Genomic DNA, 6,353 nt, shown 5'->3' with positions numbered 1-6,353 from the left:
GGAATTTCCATCACTGGCTCGGAGCCGTGAATACATTTGAGGACCTCCTTCCACTTATTTTTTGCTTGGGCAGACAACCAATGGCTATGACGACGACGTTTGGAAATGGCGGCATCTCTCTCATCTGCTGAATTCGGGTCAAGCAACACTTGCCATTCACACCTCATAATATTGAAATTGACAGTCACATCCCATTTCGATTTAAAGCTTTCGTGACTGCAGGGATTCATCTTCTTGGTTCTTTCGGTAAAGTCACGTAGAAGGGGAGTGATAAAATAATAAATAAAGTAAAGTCACGTAGAAGGGAACATTCAGACGCTGTCGCCTTGACAGACCTGGTTTTCACCTGAGGACGGCTACTTGCGTTGTGGCCGAAACGTCGTGAGAATTATTTTTTATTATGTTTTATTTTTATTATTTTATTACTTCCCTTCTACGTGACTTTACCGAAAGAACCAAGGAGATAATATATTATTATATTATTTTATTATGTTTTATTTTATTATTTTATTACTTCCCTTCTACGTGACTTTTCCGAAAGAACCAAGAAGATCACATCCCATTGTTGACAACAAAGTTGTTCCACGGGGATGGAGGCTGAGAGACGGGGGCAGCGTGAGAGTGAGGAGGCTGTGGTGAACACTGGGGGTACTACTGACGGTTGCACCTGGTTGTTTGGAAAACTCTCTCTCTCGAAGAAATAAGGTGTTACCCCCCCCCCCAGACACACACGACCCACCCCCTCTGCAGTGCTTTTACATAATCAGAATCTTTATTTATACTGGAGGAATCTGATGAGCTATAATAGCCCTTTTAGGGGGAATGGGGGGGGGCGCCACGGTGGCGACACGTGATCTTCCTCGCCTGGGATACAGGAGGTCGTGGGTTCGATCCCGACCCTGGCGCCTGCTGTCTATTTGGAGTCTGCGTGTTCTCCCCGTGGTCGCGTGGGTTTTTTTTCCGGGTTCTCAGGTTTTTCCCACCACATCTAGAAACATGCGTTTAGGTTGTTTGGCTGCGATACATTTCCAGATGATGGATAAGCCGCTTTGTTCAACTATCATTTGAGGCCAGGTCTCTTCTGAAAAATAACCATATAACGCTTTAGCTGGTAAGATTAGAATAGTTAGTTGTCGTTTTCAGATATATCCAGTAGAGGCGGGTCAGAAAGTCACAAGGAGTATGAGTTCACACCCTGAATTTTCTTCACGTTAGAGTGTCACGAAAGAAATATTCATAACATTCAGGTATGCACTTGTGGTGTTACGATGTGAATAAAGCCAGAAGTCAAACGATCATTGGACAATAACAACCCTTTTATAAGTGAGAATGTGGCCATGCTCACGCGAACGGTGCTCCTCTTCATTGGCAGTCCTGAGCCACGAGTGGAAAATCCACATTTTTATGGCGAGGGTTTGTGCAGTCGGTCGGCAACCAAAATAACGAGACGAGCCATTTTTTTTTAATTCGGTAAAAAAAACAACCTCGATATTTCAAGAGCCGCAATGTCCGTGAATGCGAGAGGGTCGTTACGAAGCGGTCCTTATAGAGCAGAGGTCGCAAACGGGTTTTGATTCCTTACCCGTACCCGGCCGCACCAGGGTCGCAAACGGGTACCCGTACCCGTACCTTACCCGATACTCGGTTACCCGTACCCGTCGTGTAGGGTACGGGAACGGGTATCCGATTGCGACCTCTGGGATGAAGCCATGTTGCAGGCGCGGGTGGGTTGATTCTAGGAACTTGAATTGTGAGAAGAGACAAGACGTTGGGAAATGAGTGACAAACGGTTACTCACCAGTGACTCACGGCCTACCCGTACCCGTACCCGGCCGCACCAGGGTCGCAAACGGGTACCCGTACCCGGCCGGTAACGGGTAGCCGGGTATCGGGTAGGGTACGGGTATCGGGTACCCGGTTGCGACCTCTGTTATAGAGCCACATGCCGGACCCCTGAGCTAGTGCCTCTATTGGAATACCATTGTTTACTTCCCACAAAATCGTCGTTATTTTAACACACGTGGATGGATGGACGGATGATTGGTTGAGTCGACACCTAATTGGGAATTACATTCACAACTTTCTGGTAATAAGCGGCCTGCTCTGCAGAGGTGCCTCTGAGTCAATACTGAAGATGTCACATTACTCTGATGAGAACCTATATATATGACATTGAATGGTGGGCTTTTACAAAGTGGTGTTTAGGCCAGATCAAGTCGAAGAGACTTAAACTAATGAACATTTGTTGCTGTCGGCAAGGATTACAAGCCCACGTTCCTATGACAGGAACCGGTCGATCCATCGGGTAAGAGTTTCAAAATGAACCTGACATTGGAGTGCTCTTACATTTTAAGTACTCTACTCTCTTCTCAAAACTGCACAAGTCAGCCATGATCACAATGCATACCTGGTGTAAATATACAATCTCTACACTGTATGAATCTTGTGCCCAATCTTGTATCCTGTTATCTTCGTGCACAATACATTCCAAGTTTCTCTTGTAATAACGATAGACATTCATCTAGACGGCGTGTTCTTTACCCACAAAGCTGTCTCGTACCTCCCTATACCCATGCGCATCTACGCTTGCGTCCGTAATGTGATCAACATATTAAAGTGTTACGCAATGCATGCCATTTCATAGGGTCCCACGCCAGAGCACGTGACCACAACGATGAAGATCTCGCATATGGCCATACGGACTGTTGGGGCAAGTGCTGTTAGTGAGCACCTATGACGGTTGGCACTGCACATGACGGGGGGTGGTGGGTTGGCCAGCACCACACCCGGATGCGTTTGTCTGCCCAGTACTTATATTTAAACACCGCACCAGGTACTCATTTAATGCCGAGTCAACCTACTCCACACACACACACATGCCTTGCGAAAGCTCTCAGCTTGCGGGCGCTCTATTTATACTCGTATACAAATACTACAGATGACTACACCAGACCACACCCATCCCATCTCCACTGCTTACCCCGCATTGGTCGGCTCTCTCTATAATCAATCCATCGGGTTACACATTCGTATAATCTCCTTTCGCAAGCTCCCCCACTGCACCTTCGTGTCTGCCCCCCCTCCATCCTCTCTCTCTCTCCCCTCCCTCATCCCCTCCCTCCCTCTCCCTCCCACCACCTCCACTAGCCCCGGCTTTTAGCACTCCTCGCTTTTGCCGCTATTCAGTCTGCCCGGACTCCCGTGGGATTCGCAGCTCAGCGCTGTGTCACAGCTGACAACCGCCCGGGACTCCGCCTGTACCCAGCAGCAGCAGCAGCAGCGGCGGCACACACCTGGGCAGACTCCGGCTGCGGGGACACTGATGCGTAAAGCCGGGTAAATACCTGACAACTACGTGTGGGGCACGGTAGGTTAGTCCAGACGTTCTTTCTTGTGGGGGGGGAGGAAGGGGGTGGTTTCTGCGGTGCTGATTTTGGCTGACACGGGGCGCACAGAAGCCACGGCATCGCGTTGCGTAATAATCGCCTGCGCCGTGAACGCGATGCTGAAATTGAAAATTAATTGGTAATGAAATTTGCCTTCATAAAGGGAAAGTTACCGTCGAATGTGTACGAGCGCTGGGTGATACGTGCTGCGAACTCTTCTTATTCCTTGCGCGGTAGAGATGGTGTGCACCGTGGCTGAGTGACTCATCAATCGGGTTGTTCGTCTTACTGAGCGCGATGGTGATATGTCCAGGAGCTAAGTGTCATTGTCGAGGTCTGCTCGCCGCGACAGTGCAGGTGATAGTGGGTCACGATGTGCTGCATAGTTTGGCCTGCTTGGCCACGGTCGCATTGATGATGTGCTATTTTGTAGACACGGTAGAGAGCTTACATTTGGCATCAATACTGTCGAGTTTACAATTACATGGAGACAAATACGGGGCGGGGGGTAACGAACTGTTCGATTGAGGGATCTCAAAACAGCCGTGAATGTTGATTGATTTCACTTATCGGACCGGGTCAGGCGACAGTCATGATTGATGTAGTCTCGCGCTAAACGCTTTTAGATATAAAAAAATAAACATCGATGTCCATCGTCATCATCAGTGAACCGAGTACATTTCCTCCGTGAAGCTGAAGCCAATCGAGAGTGTGCCACGCTCGTAACCGCGAGTGTGCTGCTGTGGTTTGGGCGGACACAACGCTGTGCAAGTATTAGTTCTATCTTTATATTATTGAGCATACTTTACCACCGGGATTTGAACTCAAAACCCTTCAAACCGCGAGTCCGAACGATCCATCCACAGCGCTACACAGCTGCGTGCGTGCGAATCGCGAGTGGGGAGCGGTGGTGTAGCGGTTAGCGCGCTGCGCTATGAACCCGGCGATCCGGGATCAATTCCCGCTCACGGCCAACACCGGTGACGATTATCTGAACCGGTCCTGGGCCTCCACTAGGTCGACTCAGCCTCAAATGAGTACCCGGTGCGGTGTGTAAACATCGCCACTGGGGAGACAAAGGCGGTCGGGCGTGGTGCTGGCCACCCACCCCCTCCGTGAGCCGTTCCGGCCTTCATAGGTGCTCGCTAACAGCACTTGCCCCTATAGTCTGTAAGGCTATACGGGGGATCTTTGTCTTTATCTTTTGCGAATCGCTGCTATCCGTTGTGAAGTTACCGTCGCCTCTCATCGTCACTTATCACAGCGTCTGTCTCGTCGCGTGAACCCCCCGCCACCCCTCCCACAGTAGTCAGAGAAACGCATTCGAGTCGTTGTTTTGGAGGTTTTAGTTGCAGCAGCAGCATCATCGCCGTGTTAACACTTTCGGTGGCAGCAACTTTCGCTCGATCGAATCGGCGTCGGCGTTAACATTGAGCCAGGCGTTAAGCTACTCCCAGCTTAGGGGTTTCTTTTTTTACTGTTGTGCCGTACAGTTTATCTGACGTGTATTCGGCTTATTGCCGCCTGCTGTTCATCACCATGATGTCCGACGTTTCGCCGCGCGTGCCGTAGAGGGTGCCAGCTTGCTGAGCGAATCGTCGGAGATGGGAAGAGCAGGGCGCGGAACAACCCTTAATCGCGTCAATATAAATGTGTCGTTAAACCCGCCACCACCCGACACAGCCAATTAGTAAGGGTTGTCTGTGAATAAGCCAACCAAGACTAGATATCCATTGTAATTTATATGAGTACATTAACCCCCCCCCGCCTGGTCTTCCCACGTGATTGGCTCACAAATGACGACGTCACAGTCACCCCTCTCTGGCGGTCACCTGATGAGGTTGGTTATCATTACCGACGAAACGTCGTACTACTCGAATTGCAAACGCTGTGGGTTTACTCTCCAACGCACCGGTGTGCTGAACTAGTAACGAATTGACACGTTTTGTTTACGCGACAAACCTTACTAATTGGCTGTGTTGGGTGGCGGCGGGTTTAACGACACATTTTACGCGATCTGACCCAAAGAAAGCCCCTCCATTATGTATAACATCGGTCGCGAAAGACTACGCGTTACACACATCAGTGTTCTGCACTAATCTTCTTCGGGGCGCCACTTTCGCCGATAAGACATCTATCTGCGTGAAGGCCGCCACACATTTAAACCATTGTCGGCTTTGACACCACGACGATGGGCGGTGTTGTCACGTGTTCGTGTATTGTCGGGGGCCGCGCGTCAGGGGCCGCACTAAAGGTCACCTGGGGCCGTCAGTGACCCCTGGCGGGCTTTGCAATGGAGAACACTGAGCTACGCGTTGTAGTGCAACCTCGTAGGTCCCCGACACACGCGGTGTGTTTCCCAGTCCGTTGCGCGCGGTCTCGTCTCTTGAGTTCGCGTTCCCCTTTTCTCAAGCGAGCAAATAGGACCGCTGCGTTTAGATTACACGAACTGTTTGGTTATTCTGCTGCGTTGGGAGTACAAATAGCGAAACAACTCAAGCTATTCGTCGGCAATACTGTGGCCTTAAAGACAAAGAATGATATAATAAGCGACGTTTCGGGCAATGGCCCTTTTTCACAGCACATAGAGAGGCCGGGCGGTGGTGGCTATGCACGCCGGTAATGCAGCGTGTCGAGGTGCCATCATATCCTGCCTTGCTATGAGTGTGTTTTTTTCACGTCCTCCGGTTTCCCCCCACATGTAAACACTAATTCATTGTCCAATAACAATGTTAGAGAGGACCGCAGAGCTTGGGCAATTGTTGGTGCCGGCTGTCGCTGTCTCCCTGCTTCTCTCTGCTTTCCTCGTGTCTCCACGTGTTCCCCATCATTATCAACGCGTGCCCGGAATCATTTCCAGGTGGTCTCCAGAGCCCGGAGTCACATTTCTTGTGGTTCTGTTGCAAATTCTCAAAAGTGTTGAACAAAAAATGTAAGCACCCTGTATAATGTCTTTGTAAAAAAAGC

The sequence above is a fragment of the Lampetra fluviatilis genome, chromosome 3, assembly GCF_964198595.1.
Source record: "Lampetra fluviatilis chromosome 3, kcLamFluv1.1, whole genome shotgun sequence".
Taxonomy (NCBI): Eukaryota; Metazoa; Chordata; class Hyperoartia; order Petromyzontiformes; family Petromyzontidae; genus Lampetra; species Lampetra fluviatilis.
Note: the sequence above shows the minus strand (reverse complement) of the source record.